Below are 25,406 nucleotides of genomic sequence, written 5' to 3'. Positions count from 1 at the left end.
AAATGGCTGCAGCATCCACATGCAGACCAGAAGGGACTGTGGCCGTAACTTCCTCTGAGCCAAGGAGCGACAGGGTCTCAGTTCATCTCAAAGTTATGTGTGAAGATGTGGCTATGAGTCCATCCCTGAGTATAGTCGGACAAGCGGCCCAACAGGTCACAGGAACTTAAAACCAGCAGATACAGAAAGCAGCTCAAATGCCATCCCACACTGCTCAGGAGGAGGGGAAGACTTGGGGAGAGAAAAGGAAACGTGAAGATTGAAGTATAATGAATATTCTTGGGATTAAAAAAAAGACCACTGCCAGCTAGTAAAAGTGACCTCCAGGGGACCAAGGGCACAGGTAGGAATGATGGTGAAACATGGCAAAACCAAGCAAGAGGTAACCAACGGGTTCACTGACAAAATCCCGCAAAGCCTCACAGCCCGAAGAAGCCATTGCCATAACAGAAACTCATCTCCCTCACTTGTCTCCTGATCCTTCTCCAGGCTGACAGTCCACACTGAGGTCTACGACATTCTGACTCTTAGATGAGTTTTATGGAGGCGTAACTGACACACAATTAAAATGCACGGTTTGATGAGTTTGGGCATATTATCACCAAGGTCAAGGCAATGACCTTATCTAAAGCCTCTCAGTGCTTCCTCATTCTCCTCGGTGACCCGGCCTCCCACTCCTCCCCCGTCCACTTCCTCCCCTCCCCTCCCCTCCCCATGCAACCATCGAGCTGCCTTTCAGTCACTAGAGAAGTCTGCATTTTCTAGAATGTTGTATAACTGGAATCATACAATATTTACTCTTTTTTCCTGTCTTTCTTCTTTCATTCAACATCATTATTTTGAGACGTATCCATATTATGTGTAGCAAGAATTCCTTCCTTTCATCGCTCAGGGGTAATCCACTGTACGGAGAAACCACGCATTTTCTTTATCCCACCCACTGAAAAATATGTGGGTTATTTTCAGCTCTTGGCTATTATGAATAAAGTTGTTCTGAGCAGGTGTGTATATCTTTATATGAATGTAAATTTCCTTTTCTCTTGGGCAAATACCAAACAATGAAATGGCTGGATCATTTGTTAAATATATATTTAACTTTTAAAAAAAACTTCCAAACTGTTTCCCCAAACAGTGGTACCATTCTGCACTCTCACCAGAGCTGCATGAGAATTCCAGTTGCTCCACAATCTCATAATAATTTTAGCCGTTCTGGTAAGTGTACATATTCCCTTTGAATTCCCCTAATAAGGAGTGATGCAAAGCACCTTTTCATGTACTTCCTTGATCATCCACATATACTCTTGGCTGGAGGATCTGTCCAAGTCTCTACTCCATTCTTTCCACTAGTTTATTTGTTTTGCTATTTTAAGTTTTGAGGGTTCTTTAGATATTCTGGACACCTGTCCTTTAGCAAATATATGCTTTGCGAATACTTTCTCCCAGCCCAGGGCTTATCGTTTAATTTTATTAACCATGACTTTTAAAGAGCAAAATTTTTCATTTCGACAAAGTCCAGTTTATCTTTTTTTTTTTTTCTTGTGGTGTCATACTTTGGAAATAACTTGCTTGTAAATGATTTTTATCTTTATGTTGAAAGTGCATTTCTTGCAGGTTGAGTTTTGCTTTTTTATCTAATCTGTTATGTTCTATCTTTTAATCGGGATGTTTGAGGCAGTTACACTTTACGTTGATTATTGATAGGTTTTGGCTTCATCTATCATGTTATACTATATCTCTTTTGTGTGTTTCCCATTAGCTCTTGGCTCATCTTTTTTCTTCTTTTTCTGCCTTCATCTGGATCATGATTCCACTGGATCTCCTTTGTTGACTTACTTATCCTAATTGTGTTAATTTAGTGGTTATTTTAGGATTAATGGGGTATATTTACTTAACTTATCACAGCCAAACATCAAGTGATATTACACCACTTCACAAATAATTTTAGGACCTTTCAACTGTACACTTTGATTTCTCAATCCCAGCCTTTATGCCATGTTCATGCATTTTCCTTATGTACATTTTTACAAACCCCAACCCCAACATACATCATTTTCAGTTTCAATTCTACTAAAATTATTTAAATAGTAAGAGCAAGATCTCATACATTTACCCATGCAGTGACCATTTCTGAGTTCTTTATTCCTTTTTTGTAGTCCCTATTTCCATCCAATGTCATTTTTCTTCCGTGTGAGGACTGCCTGGAACATTTCTTGTATTGCAGTCCTGCTGGAAATGCATTATTTCAAACCTTGGATGTGTAAAAAATTGTTTATTTTGCCTTTGACTTAGAAAGGTCATTTCAGAGGATATAAATTCAGAGTTGCTGGTTTCTTTTCTTTCTTTCAGTCCTTAAATAATGTGGCTCCACTGTCTTCTCACGTGCACTGGTCCTAACAAGGCATCTGCTGATACCATGTCTGTGTATCTGTACAGAGCACCTTTGTCCTCTGGCTTCTTTCAAGGTTTTTTTTCTTTATTATTGATGTGATCAATTTGATTATGATGTGGTTATTCATGCTTCTCTTAGAGATTTGTTGAGGTTCTTGAATATTTGGGTTTATAGTTTTCCTTAAATTTGGAAAATCTGTGTGATTATGTTGTATTATTATTATTATTATATTATTATTACTATTTGCCTTTTCTCCTCTCCTTTTGACCTCTCTAATACTCTATACGACACTTCTGGGCCTTTTTCTTTTCTGTATTTCGTTTTGGATAGGTTCCACTGCTGTGGCTTCAAATTTCCTAACCTTTACTTCTATACCATCTAAGGTGTCATTCATCCCCTCCAAAGTGTTTTTCATCTCAAACACTGGGCCTTTTTTTCCCTCCATGTCCCTACTGAATTTTTCAAACACATGGAATAGTTATAATTGCTACTGCTAATTTTCTTTTTATTTTGAGATATTTCTAAATTTGCACATATAAAAAATAATAGAGTTAACACTGCACCCTGTACCCAGTTTCCCATGATGGTTACATTTGGCAAAGCTGTAATACAACTTCACAACCAGGATGCTGACACTTACACAGTCACCATACTTCAGTGTCTTTACTTTACTTCCAGCATACTTCACTTTTATCACATAAGGATGACTCATACCCTTTGATCAAAAGCTTTCCCCACCTCCATCTCCACCCCCTGTCATTCACTAATCTGGTCTCCGAATCTATGATTTTGTCACACAGAGAATATTATATGAATAGAATCCTGCAGTCTGTAATCTTTTGAGGTAGGTGGTTTTCCCTGATTCCCCTGAGACCCATTCAAGTTGTGTCTACATCATACTTCCCTCCTTTTTATTGCTATGTAGCATTCCAAAGTATGGCTAATAGCAGAATTTATTTCACTACACACTCACTGGAGCACATATAGGTTGTTTCCTTCTTTTTTTTTTTTTTAAGCTGTGATGAATAAAGCTGCTATGAACAGGTTTCTTCATGAACATAAGTTTTCATTCTTCTAGGATAAAAGCCCAAAACTGCAATTTCTGGGTCATATGGAAAATGCATGTTCAGTTTTTCTCATAAAAAACTTCAAATTACTTTGCAGAGTGGCTGCATCATTCACATTCCGCCCAGCAGTGTGTGAGGGATCCGGTCTCTCCACATCCTCGCAAGCATTTGGTGATGTCAGTATTTTTCATTTTTGCCATTCTGCTAGGTGCATAGTCATATCTCATTTTGGTTTTAATTTGCCTTTTCCTAATGGCTAACAGTGTTGAACATCCTTTCATGTGTTTATCTGCAACCTATATATCTCCTCAGTGAAATGTCTTTTCATGTCTTTTGACCCCATTGTGTAATGAGATTGTTTGTTTTTTATTACACACACACACACACACACACACACACACACACACACACAAATCCTTTTGCTAGATACCCAGATAGCAGTATTATTCCCTAGGTTTGTAATCTTTAATTCATTCTCTTCAGAAGGTCCTTCATAGAGCAAACATTTTGAATTTTGCTGAGGTCCAATTTATCGTATTTTTCTTTGAAGAACTTGTTGTCTAGCCCTGTACCTGAAGATTTTTCTAACAAGGTTTTTGCTTCCACGTTGAAGTCTGTGAATGTGAAATGTGAGATAGTATTTGTATATGGTGTGATATTTAAGTAGAGGGTTTTTACTTCATGGATATTCAATTGCTCCAGCACCATTGGCTCCAAAAGACTGTCCATCTTCCACTGAATGGCTTCTGTACCTTTGCGAAGAAAGTTGGGCACATTTGTGTGGGTCTATTTCTGGGTTCCCTCCTCTGCCACCGATCAATGTGTCACTTCCTCTGCCAGTCCCGCACAGTCATGATTAGTGTAGTGAACGGTAGGCCTTAATATTGAGTAAAGCAATTCTGCTACATTATTTTCTTTTTCAAGAAAGGTTTCTGCCTGTCCATATAAACTTTAGGATAAGTTTATCTGTGTCCACAAAACACCCTGCTGCATTTTTAATAGAAATCGCATAAACCTATAGAACAGTCTGAATGGAGTTTACATCTTCTCTGTATGTCTAATTCATGGAGACAGTATGTCTTTCCGTGTATCTCAATCTTCTCTGATTTCTTTCATCAGCATTTTAGAACTTTCAGCATACAGATCCTGTATGTGTTTCATTAAGCTATCCATAAATATTCCACTTTTCTGGAGTCATGAAATCCAATTAGTATTCTGATTTTATTTTTGGCCTTCACATGTTTGCCAACACGGATTGATTTTTGGATGTTGCGTCCTGTGACTTGTCAAACTCACTTATGAGCTGTAGCATAATTTTTGTAGGTTTCTTCGGATTTTCTATGTAAAATAATCATGTCATTTTCAAATGCAGGCAGTTTTATCTCCTTTTCCAATCTGTGTAACTTTTCTTTCTTTTTGTTACTTTACTGCAGTAGCTAGAACTTTCAACAGCAGGTTGTAAAAGGATTAGGACCAGACAGCTTACGTGCTCCCAACCTTAACAGGAAAGTGTGCAGCCCTCTGCCACTAAATGCGATGCCACCTGTAGGCACTTTGTAGATGCTCTTTTACCAAGTTAAGAAATTTCCCTTCGATGCCTATTTTGCTGAGAGATTAGATGATGAGTGTTGGATTTTGTCAAATGATTTTTTTACATCAAATAATATGATGCTATGACTTCCGTTCTATACACTGTTGATATGGCAGTTTACATAGATTTATTTTTGAATGTTAAACCAGCCTCTTATAGCAGGAAAAAACCCCACTCCATCACGGTATATAATCTTTTTTTTATATATTGCTGGATTCAACTGAGGATTTTACATGGAAGTTCATGAGAAATATTGGTCTCTAATTTTCCATCTCTCTCTCTCTCTCTCTCTCTCTCTCTCTCTCTCTCTCTCTCTCTCTCTCCCTCTCTCTCTCTCTCTCTCTCTCCCACTCCCTCTCTCTCTTTCTCTTCCACTCCCTCTCTCTTTCTCTGTCTTTCACTGACTTTTTCTAGTTTTTGGTATCAAGGCAAGACTAATCTCAGAAATGACCTGGAAATGGGTTAGACATGTTCCCTCCCCTTCTATTCTGTTTCTGGAGGTTGTACACAGTTGGTGTTAATTTTTCTTTAAGGTTTGGTAGACTCCTCCAGTGACAGCACCTGGCCTGACAACCTGGGGGTGGTGCTCTGTGCTACACATTAACTTTGTTAGTAGTTACAGGTTTGTTGGGTTGCACATGTCACTTCAGCTGACTTTTGGTAGTTTCTGGTTTTCAAGGAGTGAAAAGCTGCTTGTATTGGTCCCTTATCAATCTTTTAACAGTAGCAGGACCCAGGGTGCTGTGTCTTTTCCATTCATAATACTGACAGGGTGTGCCTTCCCCTTTTATCTTGGTCAGTCTTGCTGTTTATCAATTTTATTGATTTCTTCTTCAAAGAAGGAGCTTTCCATATCATTGATTTTTCTGTTTATTTCTTGTTCTCCAGTTCACTGATTTTTTTTTTTGCTCTTACCTTCATTATTCCTTCCTTCTGCTTGCTTTGGGTTTATTTTACTTTTTTTTTTTTTTTTTTTTTTTTTTTGGTAAGTTTCCTGAAGTAGGAACTTACATGGTTTTGTGATGTAAGCATTCAGTGCTATAAATTTCCCCCTTAACACTGCTTTAGCTGCATCCTATATGTTAATATACTGTTTTTCATTTTTATTCTGTTCTATGCTTCTTATTTCCTCCAAAACTTCCAATTTAACCCATGGGTTATTTAGAAGTAGGCTGATAAGTTTATAATTATTTGAAAATGTTCCCACTGTCATCCTGCTATTGTTTCTAGTTTGATTCAAAGGTGGTCAACTTTCAACTTCAGTAAGGTTTGCTTTGTGGCCAAGAATATGGTCTATCTTGGTGAATGTTCCATGGGCAATGGAAAAAAGCGTGCATCTACTTTTGTTGGGTGGAATTCTGTGTATGTGTCAACAGCCACGACTGTGCTGTTTAATTCTTCTCTATCCTTGCCAATTTTCTGCTAGTAGTTCTACCAACTATTTAGACTGGGGTGTGGAAGTCCCCAGCTCTAACTGTGGATTCATCTATTTCTCCTTTCAGGCTCCTGCTTTCCGTATTTTGAGGCATGCTCATTTCGGAGTGTTGCATCTTTCTGGTGGGTTAATTATTCAAGAGCCTTCCTTGTCTCAGATGGTTTCTTTCCTCTAAAGTATACTTTTTATTAGGTACTATAACAAAGCCTGGTTTCTTTCTTTGTTAATGTCTACATGGTATATCTTCTCCTTCCTTTTACTTCCATCCCAGCAACGTAACTGTATTTAAAGTGAGTTTCCTATATAGAACATATACATTGAACCATATATTTGTTTTTAAATCCATCTTGCCAATTTCTGTCTTTTAATTGGTTTTTTCAGACAATTTACTTTTAAAGTAATTATTGATATATGAGAGCTTAAGTCTGCCATTTTATTACTTGTTTTCTTTTTGTTTCTTCTTTCCCTCTCTCTCTTTCTTTTCTTAACCCTCCAGTGAGTTATTTGATTTTCTTTAGGATTCCATGCTGATTTACTTATAACACTCTTGAGAATATCACTTTTTAATGTTTTGTTAATAGTTTTCTAGATATTAAAATAGAAATATAACTCATCACAGTCTACCGGTGTCAACACTTTACCACCTCAGGTAGAGGGGAGAAACTTTACTTTCATTTAGTTGCCTTTATTCTCCTGCTTATAAAATATAATTTTCAAAAGGATTCATATATACATATGACTGAATCACTTTGCTGTACACCTGAAATGCTGTAAACCAACTATACTTCAATAAAAAATAGTAATTAATTTTTAAAAAAACAACAAAGAAACGTAAAATATCTCAATACTTTTATATTGTTTAAATGTTAGAATGATAGTATTCTGGATATGTCAGATTAAGTAAAACATATTAAGTTTTTAAAAGTATATGTATGTACATAATTTTCTTCAGTATTTCCTCCACACATGTTGATCATCATATCAAATGATTTACAATTTTTTGCTTCAGCCTCTAACATGATTTAAGACAGTAATGACAAACAGGGGACTCTGTGTTCTTTTCCTTCTGAATTTCCATTACTTCTGTCATCATGTCCTTTTTATTTAGAGAAATTCCTTTAATCATTCTCAAAGGGTAGGTTTACTAGCAACAAATTCTCCTTGTTTCTCGTCTGAGAACGTATTATTTCTCCCTCACTACTAAAAAATATTTTCATTGGGTACAAAATTCACCGTTGATAGTTTTCCTTTCAGTATCTGAAAACTGTGGTACCACGTCCTACTGGCCTGCATGGTTTCCTATGAGAAGTTTGCTGTCATTCAAATTGGAGTTCCCCTATAAGCAGTACAACATTTCTCTCCGGCTGCTTCAAACGATTGTTTCTAGTTTCCAGAAGTTTAATGATGACATATCTCAGCATGGATTTCTTTGGGATTATTCTGTTTGCGGTTGGCTTTGCTTCTTCAACCTGCACATTTATACCTTTTGCCAAATTGGGGGCGTTTCAGCCATTATGTTGTCAAATACATTTCAGGCCCACTTTCTCTCTTCTCCTCTCCTGCGACCTCGATACGAATGAGAGCTCCTTTGTCATTGTCCCCCAGGGCCGTGAGATGCTGTGCATTTTTTTTTCTAGGGTAGTTTCTCTTTGTTGCTCAAACTAAGTAAATTCTGTTGACTCATCCCCAGGCTCACTGATTCCTTCTTTCTCATTCTCACTCTATTATTGCGCCCATCCAGCAAGTCTTTAAATTTCAGTTGTTATATTTGTCAGTTCTATAATCTCTGCATTTTAACATTTGTTTCTTTGGTGAGATGGTCTGTTTACTCATTTGTTTTAGACTGTCTGTCACCACTCACTGACGCACTTAAATGAGAGCTGCTCTAAAATCCTTTCCAGATCTTCATACTCTCCAATTCGTCTCGGTATTGGCAACCGTTGATTGCCTTTTCTCATGTAACTTGTGATCATCCTGGTTCTTGGAATGAGTGATTTTTCTACTATTCCCTGGGTATTTAGGGCATTATGCTAGCAGACTGTGGATCCCATCTAACCTTTTTTAGCAGGTAGTCCCCATGGACAGGTACAGGTGGGTGTGAATGTTCAGCTTCCCGCTGGTCCCACCTACAGCATCCCAACAAAGTGGGGTACTGAGCCACACTGCCTAGGAAGGGTGAGTCAGGGTAGATGCTCAGCTCCCTTCCTGGTCCTACTAAAACCTTCCTGGGGGGAGGGGGGATGGACTCACACCACCTCATCAGTTCCGAGCTGGGACGTACAATCAGAGTCCTGCCAGGACCCAGTGACACCAGGTGGAGGGGAGCAGCAGGTGACTCACTCTGCTTTACTGCTGTAGAGTGGCTATGGATGCTCACCTCACTAGGGGCCCCAAAGGCACAGTGTGCGGAAGAGAGAGCAGGAGAGGGGCCGCTAGCCTTTACTCCCACTATCTCGTTGCATCTCACTGTGGGTCTCCAGGCAGCCCAGCCTCTTCCTTCCACCTTTCAGAGCCTTCCCTTGCTGTAGCACATCCAGGGGCTTTTAGCTGTGATGGGGAGTACCCGAGAGGAACAGGACTGCTCCATCTGGGTCAGACCTTTAGAGCTGTAACAACTGTTGTAATGAACTTGGCTCCTAATTCCAGCATCCATCTCCATTCTGATGGGTCAGTTGCTCTCCTTCTAATGGCTCTCCTTTCAGGCATTTGTCTAGTAAATTGATTGGATTCCCGACATTGCGATTTTACCTTACTGAGTGCTGGGCATTCTTACTTTCCTATAAATATTCTTGAGCTTTCTTTTGAGATGCTGTTTAGTTATTTTGAAACAGTTTGATCCTTTTGGATCTTCCTTTTAAGACGCAACAGGTGGGACCAGAGTTGGGCTCACTTTGTGGCGGATCATTCAACATTGTTGAAGTAAAACCCTTGTCTACTCCACGGTACTGCTTCTGACGCCCCGTAAGTGATGCTGTTTCAAGTCTGGCTGGTAGGAACAGGCAGCTCCCAGCCCTGAGTGAGCTGGGAGGCTCCTTTTGGGTTATTCCTTCTCCAGCCTCAGGTACTCCCCAAACATGCATGCACGAGTCCAAACACTCTGTTGAAAGTTTGAGGGGGATCCTCTGTAGGTTTCTGGGATTCACTCTGTGCTGCTCTCTCCCCACTGGTACCGTGTCTTGTAAACTCTGGCCACCTTGGTCTCTCAGCTCTGTGTCCTCTACTCGGGGACCCTGCCAGTCTCTGCTTGGGCTGCCTTCTCCGCGTCACATCCTGCAGGCTCTCACGGCAGTGAGCTGGGGCGGCCATCAGGCTCACTCCTTTTCTTCTCATCTTTTGGGGTCACAATCTTCTATTGTCTGAAGTCCACTGTCTTGAAAACCATTGTCTCTCATATTTTATTTTGAGGGTTTCTTTTATTTAATTTTTTACTGAAGTATATTTGATTTGCAATGTTTGTGTTAGTTTCTGGTGGACAGCAAAGTGATTCAGTTATATATATTCATATATTTTTTCATATTCTTTTCCATTATGGTTTATTACAGGAGATTGAATATAGTTCCCTGTGCTGTACCGTAGGACCCTGTCATTCATCTATTTTATATACAGTAGTTTACATCATCTAATCCCAAACTCCTAATTTATCCTTCCCCTACACCTTTCCACTTTGATAGCCACAATTTTCTTTTCTCTGTGAGTCTGTTTTTTGTGCTGAAAAAAACACACACACAAAAATATGCGTTTTTTCAGATGGAATGATAAATCCTATCCTTGCTACCCCATCTTGTCTACAACCATAATCATTACAATGTAACTATGTTCTTCCGAATTTTACAATTCTGTGTTTTCTTTAAACAATTCTCTCTTTTCCAGCCGAGCTGACTCCCACGATCACCCGTGATGCTGATCAGACAGAGGTCCACGTCCTGCCTCCCAGTCTCACAGCCCTGTCGGGGGAGCCTTCATGTTCCCGCCCAGACACCGGCATCACCAAGGCTGTCTCTGTACTGCTTGATGACTGAATATAAAATGTCAGTAACCAGGTTTTATACTTTTCCTCAGTCCTCTGACTGGCTCTTAGAATTTCCCAGTTTTCTACCAAGTGACTTACTCATTAATTTATTCTACGAGGCACATGTGAGCCCTCGTTGCGTTAGTTTTATCTTTCAAGTATATATTACAGATGAACAGCAAAAAGGCATGTCCTACAGTAAAGTTCCATACTTCTAGGTGTGGAAACTGTCCTCTTTAGAGGACACTAAGCATCGCGGGAGAGACGTCTGCCTGGTCTGCCCCCTTCCCGCACACACTCCACACACACAGACAAGCTGGTGTTAGTATCTTCATCGTCATCTGTTTTACTTCAGTCAAACATACTATTTAACGTTCTGCTTAATACTAATGATCTGAAATCACCTCACCTATGTGTTCAAGCCATCTCTTACCTGCTAATTTATATTAAGCCAAATATTTATACTATCCCTTGATTTAGAACGTATGACATTCATTCCAGGCCGCCTATCTGAAAATCACTCAGCTTATTTGAATGTTGAGTAAACACAATTCTCAACTTTTTTTTTTTCTTTTTGGAATAATTGTTTTCAATCTTTCACTATTCTGCCGTAAAAATTAATTAATACCGCAAAAATACTCACACTGCAATTGTCTCTTTCAGACAGTCTTCCTGAAGAAGCGAAGTGTAGACGGAAGGAATCTGGAATCACTCTCAACACACAGGAGTCAAGGAGCATCATTTTAGTTCTTTAACTTTGCTTTACAAACTTAGGAAGGGATTTTTAGCTAGAGGCCTCCTGTCCCAAGGGTGAGTTGAGGCTCTCCTGCTTCCAGTCTTCCCAGTTTGGAATCGCCGACATACAACTGGGCGCTCTTGTCCTCTGGCTCCTTTGGAGAGAGGGAGGCCCCAGGAGGCAGAGCCCTGGGGCGCTGGGCATCTCGGAGGAGGCCTATGGGTGGAGACACAGCCCCGTGGTCTCACTGTGTGGAACTCCGGCTAGGAGCACACGTCCGATCCAGTCGGAATCTTGTCCTCAGTCTTCCTACAACTGACACAGTTTGTGTCACACAGCAAACACTGAGAAAGCCAAACAGGGGTGCACCGAGAATCAGCAAGGCGTGAGTCCGCAGTGCCACAGAAGGACTGGTGGCCCCAGGGCTCCTGTCCTCGCTGGGCCGAGCTAGGAATTCGGTCGGCAAAGTACACGTGCCCGGTAGCTGTCATCCGTGTGAGTAAGTGTCACATGTGTCTGAAGCTGGTGAGTCAGGACTTGGAAACTTACACCTACACTTGGCCTCACTGCTCCGGGTCCCGGGACACCTCGGGAGCCTCAGGGGCGCAGGCCCCTCCCTCTGACCTCGACCTGCTCCCGATGCTGGTGCCCATCCCGCGTGGCAGCCGATGTCACCCGGGGGCAGGGCGGTCCCAGCTCAGGTCATCACCACCCAGGGGCTTCCCCAGGCTCCTGGCCCCCCTGCATCCCTGCCCCTGCCCTGCATCCCTCAGCCAGCATCACAGACGGGCTGTCAGGAGGCTCACATCTTGCGCACTCAGTCCTCCTCCAGGGCACACACATAACCGCTCACCCCTTGCTCTGGTTTGGGTGTGCAACGCCACACAATCAGCAGGGAATTGGGGAGGAAATTATTTTAAGGGTTAGACATAGGCTCCCTCACGAGGATGGGAAGCCTGGGCTGTGCCCACCAGAGCCGGGGTAAGCAGGTCTGCGGGGTCAGAGTGTGTGTCTGGCCCTCCCCTCTCCCCGCACCTGCTCAGGAGAACGTGGATGCTCCTGCAGAGAGAGGGGTCCCCAGTGCGCACGTCTGCCTCTCCTGTTTCCATCACAAAGGCACCAAGCTCTTTGCCTGTGACTCCCTTCTATGGCATCTGCCAAGTGTAAAACTGGTTGTTTGTGTAACTGTAGCAGCATCTTTTCAGGGGAAAATGTAACCTTCGGCCGCAGTTGCATTGAGCGTGTAGCTCAATGTCAGATCCCCACGCCAAGCTTTCTGGGACACAGGCAGCTTGCGTCTCAGTCAGAACCCCAAATATCTTAACTGCCACGCAAAACCCCAGAGGTGAATGTTTTGGGGAGGAGAAGAGAATTTATTAAATAATAAATCATTTTTCTGATTCTATACAAATGAAAGCAGATCATTTCACTTTTTTTAAATATGAAAGATGGGTTCCCCTCCTTCCACATCCAGAAACAAGAAAGCTGAGTCACAAATGCACATAGTATTTTAAGAGACTTTCCTATAATATTGCTCATTTTTTAATTATAAACTGAAATATTTTTGTGGATATCTTAAAATCCTCCCTGAGAACATACATAAGGCTCTTCTACAACGTTTCAGAGGCTCAAGGTCATTGCTTTCATCTAAAACAGATGTTCAGGTGTTACTAAAAGGGAACTCAGAGAAGATTCAAGGGCCTGCTAATGTATTAAAAAGAATGAATGTAAAGTCAAGCGCTCTGTCACTTAAAACACGGGGCTGAAGGAACAAAGCCAGCACCTCTAACATACATACAACCCAGCTAAACACTTCAAAATACGATCAGGAGAAGAAAGAGTCGCGTCCGTTTCACCAGGCAGTGGTTGTTCCAAACACGCTCCCTTAATAAATTTAAGTTCCAAACAGACTCCTTGTTGTTCTGTCTGAACAACTGCAGGATGCTCAGGAGCCCCTGCAGGATCCCACAGGGTGGATAAGCCCCAGGGGATGGATGGCTCTGGTTTTGCTTTCTTAGCTTCCTCATGAAATCTCATAGCTGCTCATTTGAGCAGAAACATAGACGTTTACTTCCTCAGATATGTGTCCCCGCCTCTCTTAGGGACAAGAGGGTGACTTCACCTGAAACCACTCTACATACCACCTCCTTTTCAACATAACTGTCACTAGGGACACACACACACACACACACACACACACACAGAGAGACGCGATCATTCTCCTGGACCTCCACCCACGTCGATTACTTTTTAACCATCTAGTCTAGCATCCTAGTGGACTCTTGAAAGGATACTGAAGAACTGAAATATCCGGTTCTAGAGGTTTCTGGAACAATGAGACATACACCCATGAATAAAATCATCCCGGAAGACATTCTTTGTGCAAGCATGTGCCGAGGGCTGCCACTTACTGACCATCCATCCCTGAGCTCACAGGATCGTGGGGTGACAGCTGTAAATATCTGAAATATTTAAGATAGACGAGGATCAGTGCTGAGGTGGGGAACAATTCTTTTTTTTTTTTCAAATGAGTTTGGAAAGGTCAGGAAAAGGTAAAATCAGTGTGGGGATGCTCCAGAGAGGAGACAGAAATCAGCCTCGAACAGCTTATCAGTGTCAGTCTGAAGGAAAGGAAAGGAAAATGCTAAGCTAAAAACAGATCTCTGCACCCCCATGTGCATTGCAGCGTTAGTTACAACAGCCGAGATACAGAAACAACCCAGTGACCGCTGCTGGTGAACAGACAGAGAAGGTATGGTGTACACAGGTCCAGTGGCATCTTTTTCAGCCATAAGAAAGAACGAACCTTCGCCATTTGTGACAACATGGATGAGACCTGAAGGCGTCATATTAAGTGAAATGAGTCGGATGCAGAAAGACAAATCCTCCATCATCTCACATACACGTGGCATCTAAAACAAAACAAAACAAAACAAGAGCTCACAGATACAGAGAGCAGACTGGTGGTTGCCAGAGACCGAGGGCTGGGGCAGGGGAAAAAGTGAAGGGTATCAAAAGATGAAAACTTCCAGTTATGGTGGGATGAAAAAAACATTTTAATGAGTTTTGAAAGGTCAGCAAAAAAACCAAAACAATGTGGGCATGGGTGGTCCAAATGCTCCAGAGAGGAGGCAGAAATCAAGTTGGATTTTGAAGTAAACACCAATCCAGGGGCTCCATCCCCAAGGCGCCCTTGTGCAGGGGACACAGGGAACTACACGGCCAGGCAGGAAGGGGAGGTGCACTGAGCCATGATGGGGCTCAGAAGGGCAGGCGCCTGGGGAGGCACAACGGGAGCCTTTGGAGTGGCTTCAGCTGAGCCCGAAGGACAGCTGAGTCTTCTGGAAGAGAGCAGATAGGATGGAGTAAACAGAGCACGGGAACCGACCATACAGAAGACATCAGGTCATCCAGGAGCTGTCCACCTGCACGTTTACATGGAAATGAGCTGCAAGGAGGAGCAGGCACTCCTAAGGGAAGGCGTGGAGCCAGGAAGACCACTCCCCTCTACTCCTGACGCCTCTTGTGGCAGCTTCTACATCTCTTTCCTGCCCACCTCCTTCCCTCCACCTACAGATACACTTGCATCTCTCCATCCAAAGACACAGCCCGGCACTCTCCCCTCGTGTGGCACCCCATGTGCAGTCACCCGCTCCTGGCTCGCCTCCTTCCGTCCCCGAGATGGTGGGTGTGGCTGACGTAGGGCTGCGGTGCCTTGCTGGACCCGTGAGCCAGGAGGGGAGGTCGTGCGGGTCCTGCCTCGTCCCCTTGCCACTCCAGCGCCACTTGGTGACGGACACTCAGAAGAGTGCAACATATTGGGGGAGGGGGGTGGCACTTTAATGAATTTGCATTTTACACAGTATATGTGGAAGGAACACGCATTTATGTTTGGGTCAGAAATGCCAGAGACAATTTTAATACAAGCAGCTGTAAAGAGAAAAGACACTGCTTTTTCCCCACCAGACATATGACAGCGTGTGTGTGAAATAGCGTGCAAATGTACGTCATGGGCAAGACAGACTTTGGGATTTGCAGATACAAACTACTGTGTGTAAAACAGACAAACAACAAGGTCCTACTGTACAGCACAGGGAACATACTCAATGCCTTGTAATGACCTATAATGAATAGGGAAAGGAATATATATGTATAAATGAATCACTATACTTACACCAGAAATCAACACAACATTGTAAATCAACTATACTTCAATAAAAAAATAAAATAAAGACAATATGGAAAGATAAAATAGATGTTATATATATGTGACCAAGTATGATGGAAAGGAGAGAAAAACTTGATTCTTTCATTTATAATATTAGCAACTAATAAAACCCTATCTTACGAACAATTTTTCCAAAAGTTCACATATTATAACTTCATGGAATTTTCTAAAACGTGTTTCATAACCTCTTACATTATTATAAGACTTGGGGGAAGGAGCTGCATTTAAAAAATGACAGAAGTCCTGCAGTTAAGCACCAGGGCATCCCAGAGGGACCCGACTCCCTGGCCAGGACCACAGGGAGTGGGCCGACTGGAGCAGCCTCAGCCCCGACGCCCCGGGACTGCACCCCGGGCTGCCTGGCTCCTCGGTGGTTCCTGTCGGCACCGTGTGGCCTCCTCCACGTTAGGTATTTTATACCCACAACAGTACCGCCACTCCTTGGAAGGTGCCGAGCCCATCTCTGGATATAGAAAGCATAGATCACATACGAAATTCCCTACTTCTATTTGCAAAAAGCGTAGTACACTCTCTGGTTCTGTATTATGAAATCACCTTTGGTTTGAACAAAAATCTGATGAATCTAATTCAACAGATTCAACAGACTGCAGGTGAGGGGCCCACCTGACGGACCTCCTCCAGGTGGGATGTTCTGGGGCCAGGTGCTGTCACTAGCGGGCTGCACGCCCATGTAATGCCCAGGGTGTCCTTCTTCCAGGATAAAAATGCAATGGTTGTGCCCGGACCTAAACCTGCCAGGCCAGGACCTGCGTGCAGAGTGGGGTCTCTAAAGCCACAGTCGGACAAGACCCACAGAGAGCCCTGAGCACACACCCTGTGCCCACCCCCTTGGGACTAGCTGGGCTCCTCCATGCCCCTGGGATCCCAAAGGCAGCACTTCTGAGAGCACCCTCCATGGAGCTCAGTCCCAAATGATCCCTTCCTTCTGCGTCCTCCCTGGGTGGAGTGGGAGCTCCCGGAGGACAACGGCTGTCAATCAAAAGTCCGTCTGATCCCAGCTTTCCACCCAGGCGTGGCCTCTGTTTCCTGATGAATGAATAAAGAAACAAGTGCTTCCACGGAGTTCACATGCAGATACGTCTGCACAGTTCCGCAGCGGAGCGGGAACCCTGGTGAAGCGGCATTTGCAGACTCCTGAGGAGTGGAGAGAACTGGACAACTGGGGATTGGCTCTGCATCCGTGCAGGAATCGCAGACCGGTGCTCTGGCGCTCGGCAGTAACAGAAACAAAGATGGGGAGATGGCCCGGCTGGACAGTGTCAACTACAGAGCAGTAGAGGGCACTGGACCACACGTGTGTGCAAGCCACCTGGTCAACCTCCTGTGGTGCCTGAGCATGGAGGTTTGGGGGGGGGGCAACCAAATGACAAAGCAGGAAGGGGTTACTGACACTTAGGAGAACCAGACAGAAAGGAGTTCACAAGAAGGTATACACACAGCTTTCACAGAGAACTGATGACACACACCGCAGGGAAGCCGGGTGGTACTTCATTTAACTCCCTGTTGAGGCTTCCTGTGCACCAGGCACTGCTGTAACAGACCCGACACAACAAGACCCTCTCTGGGGCACGGGGACAACAGGACACGAGTGAGAACTGCAAGGTGGGCCAGTGCTTCAGAGAAGAAGTGAAGTGGACTGAAGGACTAGAGGAATGTGCAGGGAAGCGCTGTCTCTCACAAAGCGGACAGCAAAACTCTGAGAAGGAGACGGTGGAGCACCGAACAGGGTGATGTGATCAAGGGCCCCGAGGGGGGAGCGTTCCAGGCGGGGAGACAGGTACAGGCGAGGGGCCGGGTAGGCGCACAGTTAGACGCACTGGACCGATTAAGAAGACAAACAGCAAGGTCCTACTACACAGCACAGGGAACTGTATTCAGTGCCTTGTAATAGCCTATAGTGAAAAGGAATATGAAAACATATGTGTGTGTGTGTGTGTGTGTGTATACATATATGTATATATATCTGAATCACTGTGCTGTACACCAGAAACACACATTGTAAGTGGACTATACTTCAATTAAACAAAATTTTAATTAAAAAAAAAGAAACACTAAAAGATAAAAGACAAGAGTCAGTGAGGCTGGAGACAGAGCAAGAGGGTGGCGGACTCACAGGTCACGCCCACCGCGCAGGCTCTGAGAGCAGCAGCAGGATGCGGGATTTCACTCCCAGGGGGACGGTCAGCCCAGAGTAACGGGCCAGAGGCACTGGGGGACAGTGGGGACTAAGACGAGCTGTTCATGGATCTGGATTTGAGGGTGAAGCTAAGGGTGAGACTTTTTACACCAGGAAGGACGGTAGCTTGGAAAAAACTGAAGAAAAAGTGGAAGTAAGGGAATTCCCAGTGACATAAAACCCCGTGGTAGTTGTGCCCTCAGTCCCAGGAGAGCTGTCAGCATCCTGGAGCTTGCACGTTTTGTCCACGGAGTTTCTCCCCCAGCTCTGGACGCGGGGAAGGCAGGCTCCATATGTGGGGCTGCCCTCAGTGTTCAGGGGCTGGCTCCTTTCTGGAGGAAGCCAAGGCAGTAAGGGGGCCAATGGCTGGGCTCAAACTCCAATCTTCTTCCCAGGGCACCTGCCCGTGCACCTGTCCCTCACCTGTCCCTCCCTCTTCCAGCCTTCCTGGAAATGGGGGGTAGTCCCTCCCTTATATTGATCCACTCTCAGCTAGAGAAAGAGTTCAGAGCAAGCCACTCCAAAATGTGCCCCTCCGGTATAAGGATTAGTTTGAGCTGAAGGCAATTAAGAAAAAGCAGACACAGGAATAGCTTTCTGCCTGTCCTGTGTTTACCTGAAAACAGAACACAAAGTTCCCCCAATGAAGGTGTTTCGCCTCCCACCACGTTCAGTACCAGAAAGAGAATCACCCTTATTGCGGGAGATGAGATGGTGCTTTGCTAGCCAGCCCTTAGCTCCCACTGCTTTCCCCAGTATCTGCCCACAACTTGCCAGCCCTGGAAGCCTGTTCCCTGACCTTATCTGACAGACTTAACACTTGTATGCTTATAGTCTTGGCTGTATGTACAGCACAGCCTGACTTCTGCAGATGAAGGTAGAATTTCTTGATTGACTTTTTTTTAACTCCTTGATTATATAATCTGTCAGAGAAACTGGAATGAGTGCCACCTTTCTGAAAATAAAACCTAATCAAATGCAAAAAAAAAAAAATCTCTGCAAATTTACTGTTCTTTTGCTAAAATCCTATATAAGCCCACATTCCAACTGCCTTTTTGAGTTACCCATCATGAGATTCTGTGCATGCCTTAATACACCTCTGTTTGTTTTTTTCTTGCTAATTTGTCTTTTGCCAGGCTAATATGCAGAGCCCCAGACCCTCAGATGGAGAGAGGAAACAATGATGGACAGAAGGGAACAAATACTTTTGAAATTCACCTATCAAGAAAATACGGACATACTGTCATAGTAACGATAGTTTATAATGTGTTCTTATAACAAAGAATACCAAACAGAGCAAGGAATCATTTTAGCCCTTTCTTGATTATCCCCAAACAATACTAATTTGATTAACCTCAACAATGAGAGGTAATACTATACCTTCTCAAAAGTTCTATTCAACAGAGCGACTGTTTAATAGTTAAGCATTTTATATTTATCAAAGGTGAAGACCTTCAGAACAAAAAGAACCTTTGCTTCAGCAATTTATAAGAAAATTACTGAGTCATTCGAAATCCTTTGAGAATCAGAGTTCTCAAAGAGGAACCATATTCAGAATGCCCAATTAGAACATGCAGGTTAAAAGCCAATAATGATTATTCCGCTTAAAAACTAACAGCCTCCAGGCAAGCATAACTTAGCAAAACTGCTCTAAAACATGCTGACTGATGTTTCAGTGGTTCTGGCTCCTACAACATCCAAATCCTAAAAGGACTCTGCAGAGGGTAAAAGGAAAAAAAATTGAAAAAAACAAAAACAGAGCATGAGAACCATTTTCCTTTGCTCTGCAGAGTGAACACTGGTATTTTCCAAACAACCCTTCATGCCACAGGAATCAGAATATTTGTAATGATTCAATTATTCCTCAGTTACAGCATTAGGACCATAGTCTTGGTATTGTCGACTGAAAAAAAAAATGCACAACCTAAAAGTCAAGAATTGTTTTATTTGGTGGACTTTCTGAGGACTTCAAGCCCCAGAGACAGCCTCTCAGATCACTCTGAGGGACTGCTCCGAAGAGGTAGGGGAGGAATCAGGCTGTATAAGAGTTTCTGCAATAAAGACCAGGTAGTCGGAACATCAAAAGATTACTGTTACTTAAAGAAAACAAGACACCTCAAGTTAAAGAACTTAGAGCTTTTCTATGTGTGGGAAGGTGCAAAGGTCTGAGCTCATGGAAGTCATTCCTTCGAGACGCACCGAGCTATTGAGGGCCGGTGTCCTGTTCTTTCCCATCCTCAGTCCCTCAGGGGCACCGTCGGGGGTGGCAGCAGCGGCTGATGACTTTACTGACATGGCAGGTGACTTTCTTCATTCACAGTATCTTGTTCAAGGCACTCACTTCTTAAGCTGGGGAAACTGAGGCCCCAGCGACACCTTCTGAGTGGCACCCCCATTCCGGCTCCAGCCCTGGTCCTTCCACAAAGCCATGCTGCCCACGGAGAAGGCCAGCATGCCAGAGGAATCCTGTCGCAGGCACTCGCAGTGAGCGCGCAGGATCTGTCAGCAAAGCCTAGCAGATCTGCTTACAACTTGATATCCAGCAAAGGAGATTCAAATTCCCAGTGGAGAGCCAGAGGGCTTGAGGCAGGCCAAATATATATCTGATAAATCAGATCCAGTGTGAGAACTGTCACTTGCTCCTTATCCAGGCTTTTCTCTAGAGCCATCTTTATTTTCTGTCTCTTCGCCTCACCATTTCATCCCAGAGCCTTCTGCTCACTAGCTGATTTCAGCCAGGGGCTCACTAGGTGCCCCGCCCCCAATACTGCATATTGGGGGGGCTGGCCTGGGCAAGCCCACCTGCAGGGCACTGGCCTTGGCCCGGCCACCCCTTCCCCAGCTGGCAGCAGTCACCCCCGGCAGCACAGTTCACAGGCTCTGCCTGTCTTTCCTGAGCCTCAGGAAATCTCCCAAATCCACCTGGCCCCATGCTTCGGTCACCCAGCTATGGTAATTTGTATCTTCAATGACTGTATTATGTCTCATCACAGAGGAGTGAATTTCAAAGCAGGGCGAGGTCACAAAATTAATCTGCAGAGAGAAAGGGTCCTGTAGATTTCTTAGCACCACAGCCATCCACTCTCTCTCCACATACATCAGTCCTGGGAGGAGGTGCTGCCAATTTTTAGGACATTTAATGAGGAAGCTGCAGCCACAAAAATAAATAAATAAATGAAGACATGGATTCCAACTGGGACACTGGCAGCTGTGCTGTGGGTAACTGCTGCCCACTGCCCCCAACCCACAGGAGCTGTTATTACCGAATAAAGTCAGATGGACGCTGCCGGGCCCTAGTCCTGGGGAGGCTCCCTGGGCGGGATAGGACTGCTTTTCCATCTCCGACTGAGCAACCAAATAAGGACCCCAGAAGCGAAGCTGAGATCCACGCAGTGCAAGCTTTAGCCACTGGCCGAAGGATGGAGAAGGGAGAACTAAGTTCACAGATCAACTTCTCACCCACCTGGGGAGAGGGAGTTAATTGTACAGAGTAAAGACAAAGGGAGGAGGAGTGAGGCTAATGATGGGGAGGTGTATGCATTAGTCTATGGGAGAAGGGGCAGGGCTCCAGGCTCCCCACCAACCCATCGAGGGCGTAGGGTACCAGCCCTGTTTATCCTTTGGTCCTTAGAGTCTGGTCTTGGCTACCGGTGGGTGTGTCCTTTAATATGCTAATGTAGTAAAATCAGTGCATAATGAGACTCAGGGTCTGCCTCAGGTCAGATTTGTCCTCATCTTGGTCCCAGCTGCTGGTTCCATCTCCTTCCTTCCTTCCTTTTTTTTTCTTTTTTTTTTTTTTTCTTTTGTCTGTTGTTTCCTTTCTTATCCCTGGACCTACTAACTTAAAAGATTTCTGTTAACTCCTGCTAAAAGTGTTGGCAGGTTTTGAGCAAAGACCTGGAGCAGTTCTGGCAACAATGTGAACATATTTTCCTGTAATCAGTGCATTTAGTTAGAAACATATAGAGCAAATAGCACTTTGTGCTTCATCTAATTTTACTGACATTCGTGCACTGCTTTTGTACAATGATGCAAGGGAAGAAGTGAACTGTCAGGAGCCCTCTGTCTTCACAAGTAAATGGAAACAGTTCCTTTTACATCAGGATGGGTATAAGCCCTCTGCATTCAGCTACTGTTGATAAAAATCAGAGGGTGTATCGACTCGTGAAAATATTTAAGTATCTTCAGAACTACACAAAAACCTTATTTAAAAATTCCCTTTATTGGCTTCCAATTGAATAAATGTTGGCAATTAGAGCTCATTCTTACCTAAGGAGGGAGACAACAAAAACAGCAAGTAGACTATAAAAGGAAATAATTCTTACGCGTGGTGTTACTGCTCCCAAGGCTGCCACCTTCCCAGAGACCAAGAAAATGACCCATGCGACCAAAAGAAAGTCGCCAGAATTTCCACTGGGTGATTCCATAGAAATAGATATCCCCATAACTCCATAAATATGTACATTTATGTCTAATATAAACATGCTAAAATATAAATGTATTTATAGAAATATATAAATTGAAGTTGTAAGCTTTTTGTGAGCGTCAACAGTCAATAGAAAGGTGAACATTAGCCTAGATAAAAACTAATTTTTTTCATTTTCATATTCCTTTTAATTAAAGGTTATTACAAGATATTGAATATAGTTCCCTGTGCTATCCAGAAGAAACTGGTTTTTTTTAATCTGCTTTTATATATAGTGGTTAACCTTTGCAAATCTCACTCCCAAATTGATCCCATCCCACCCTCTTTCCCCTAGTAACCATAAAATTGGTTACTATGTCTGCAAGTCTGTTTCTCTTTGGTAGATGAGTTCATAATGAACTCATTAGTGTCCTCTTTTTTTCTTTTCTTTTCTTTTTTTTTTTAAGATTCCGCATATGAGCAATCTCAGATGGTATTTTTCTTCCTGTTTCTGGCCTACTTCACTTACAATGACATCTCCAGGTCCATCTATGGTGCTGCAAATGGCGTTACATTAATTTTTTTTGTCACTGAGTAAGTATTCCATTGTATAAATATACCGTATTTTCTTTATCCAGTCATCTATGGATGGACATTGAGGTTGCTTCCATGTCTTGCTATTGTCAATAGTGCTGCTGTGAACACTGGGGTGCAGGTGTCTTAGATGAAAATTCTTAAGTCACCTCCAATCCATGGGTTGAGGACCTAAGGCACACAGCGTCACAAGTTCCTAGATCACTGAGCTGGATCCTAAATGGAGGGTAAATCTAATCATTATATAGTGACAATTAAAATAATTTTTTACACTTATTTGTTCTGGTTCCAGGATACAGAAACTTGGAAACGGATGGCAGTAAGCATGAAAGGGCAGGAGAGAAAGTTTGAAGACAAAACCTCTCGCGCCTACCTTTCCTCAACTTTAAAAGACGATCACATGAGGACTAGAGAAAACCATGTATGTCAGGCTCTTGGTACACTGAAAAAATGTTACTCATCAGCCTTTTTTTTTTTTTTTTTTTTTTGATAAGAAGTATATAGAAGCTGAGAAGGAATAAATTGTGGTACTTGAATTTAGATAAATTCCTCTTTTCAAGGCTTAAGAAAAATGTAGGAAGCAGCCTGAAAAAACATTTAATCAGATCATGACTATAACAGTTATTAAAACTAATAAACTAGTGGAATGTTCAAACAATAAATCCCAGATGCAGAGAACACCTCGTAATAACAGCAGTATGAGGTGTGAGATGGACGGCCGTCTCATGGGAGCAGCAGAAGGCATGCCGTGAGCACATGGGGTTTGGCGACTCCAACGTTTTTAAATTTGTGGCAAATCAATACATTCTAAAAATGGGTCTGAATTTAATTTACCTGTGTAACTTGTTTTTAAGTAAGTATATTCTTCTTTCTGGCTATAAAAGATACTTCCTATTTGTTGTAGACCATTTGAAAAAAATAAAGAAGACAAAATCCCTGCTCTCTTAAGATACCTACTATTAATTTTGGGGTGAACCGCCTTACATTTCTATGCTGCACACATGGATCCATGTAATATAACTGAGAGCACGCTTGCACTGAATTTGGTGCTATGTGCTTCATTTCATGTCAAACTGTACTTTGAACATCTTTCTGCATTCAGAATTCTTTGAAGATCACTTTATTACATTCGCAAACTATTATTAAAAGCAGCTCTTCTCCCCTTTCCTGTCTGCCCATTTCTGCTTCCCTCTAAGCTTGAAAGAACCTAATTATTAGAACGAGGGCCCCAAGCGACATTTACTGAATGCACGCCGCGCCTCTCCAACCTGTTGACTCTTCCCCTGGAGGAAAAGAAGCAGGAATGAAGAATTCAGCAGTTAGAGTGACTAGTGCTCTGCCCCCAGGACCCCCTCACAATCCTGCAGGCAGCCCACGGAAGGACGCGACAACATCTGAAGAGCCTGCGGAACCAGCCAGCCTGCACACCATGGAAAATGACACAGAGCCTAGCCTTCTGCCTCAATGATTAACTTAGATTCTTCCCCCCCCCCCCATTTTTTCCCTTTAAAACCTGTCACGACTGACAGAGTCTTCAGAGTTGGTTTTTGGGGACATGAGTCCGCCTTTCCCCCAGACTGCTGGCTTTCCGATTAAAGCAGCTTTCCTTTCTCCTGACCCTTGCCTCTCGTGGACTGGCCTTTGAAGGTGAACAGCTGAACGTGAGGTTGGTAACTTTATATGGCTGCATCAGAGTTGACTTAACCTGCGCCCCTTTGTAAGTGTTATAAATAACATGGTGATGAGTACCCTTACAGACACAAAGACAGGCGTCCACACTACCGACTGCTCTGTGGGATACACAGTGGAAGTGAATGTACATTTTCCAGTTATGCTTATGTGGAGAAACCCGCCCAGCATGGGTACCCATGAAGCTGTTGGGGCCATTCTGCAAAGCCTGGCCTCGCCACTCGGGCACCTGCAGTTTGCGTTGGCTTCTTAGACCCCAAATAAAGCCCAATGTTGTTTTCATTTGCAATTTCTGGATTATCAATTATACATAAGTTGTGTCACCTGTTGAGTAGACAAAATGTGCCCTTTACCTGGATTTCTCTTCAGATTTGGGGTGATTCTTACCATGGCACTCTTTGTCTCTGACAGTTATTTAACCTCCAACTGACGTATTTTGGCAAGTCAGCCTTCCATCTGTGGTGTCTTCCTTGCATCTTCTGACTTGTGTGTTTGAGCAGACAGCACACACAGCGGCCTGTGGAAGCCTGCCTCTCCTGAGACAGCGTGGCAGGGGCTTCCACTGAACCAGGCCTCCACTCTGCCGCTACTAAGTGACTCGCCCACCTGGGCTGCACCTTCCCGCGTCTGTAAAATGAGGCGGCCATCTGTCCATCTCTCCTATCGCTCCCAGCTCCGAAAGTATAAACTGTGTCCCGGCATTAGTACGAGAAGTAAAACTCAGTTCATTCTTCTTAATAAACTTATGTAACAAATATTGTCTATTAGAATTAAATGACTCAGAAAAAGCACTTCTCTCAGAAAAGCTCAGAGGCTTGATTTATGTTTGCTGCCAACGTAAGATTTTTCTTTAAGGTCCTTAAGCACAGTTAACCTTTGTTAATTTTACTCTGGATATCCTTGAGCACGGAATTTTCAGAAAGAATTGTTGTCTGGGTTTTGAGATCCTTGCAATCTGGGTCCCAGCACATGACGGGACACAACACACACTGATAATGAGACTGCCATTAGGAGCTCTGGTCTCAGAGCAGAGAGCAACACCCTCCCTTTTGCATTTAGACAGAAG

The 25,406-nt window shown here is 43.4% G+C and overlaps 1 protein-coding gene across 1 annotated transcript in view; it reads right to left on the bottom strand.

The window, feature by feature from the left end:
• GABRB3 (gamma-aminobutyric acid type A receptor subunit beta3) overlaps positions 1–25,406 on the bottom strand; it is a 223,636-nt gene that overhangs the window by 93,746 nt on the left and 104,484 nt on the right. The window lies entirely within an intron of this gene.

Source organism: Camelus bactrianus, chromosome 27 (assembly GCF_048773025.1).
Source record: "Camelus bactrianus isolate YW-2024 breed Bactrian camel chromosome 27, ASM4877302v1, whole genome shotgun sequence".
Classification (NCBI taxonomy): Eukaryota; Metazoa; Chordata; class Mammalia; order Artiodactyla; family Camelidae; genus Camelus; species Camelus bactrianus.
The sequence above is the reverse complement of the archived record's forward strand: the minus strand, read 5'-3'. Positions and strand labels throughout refer to the sequence as shown.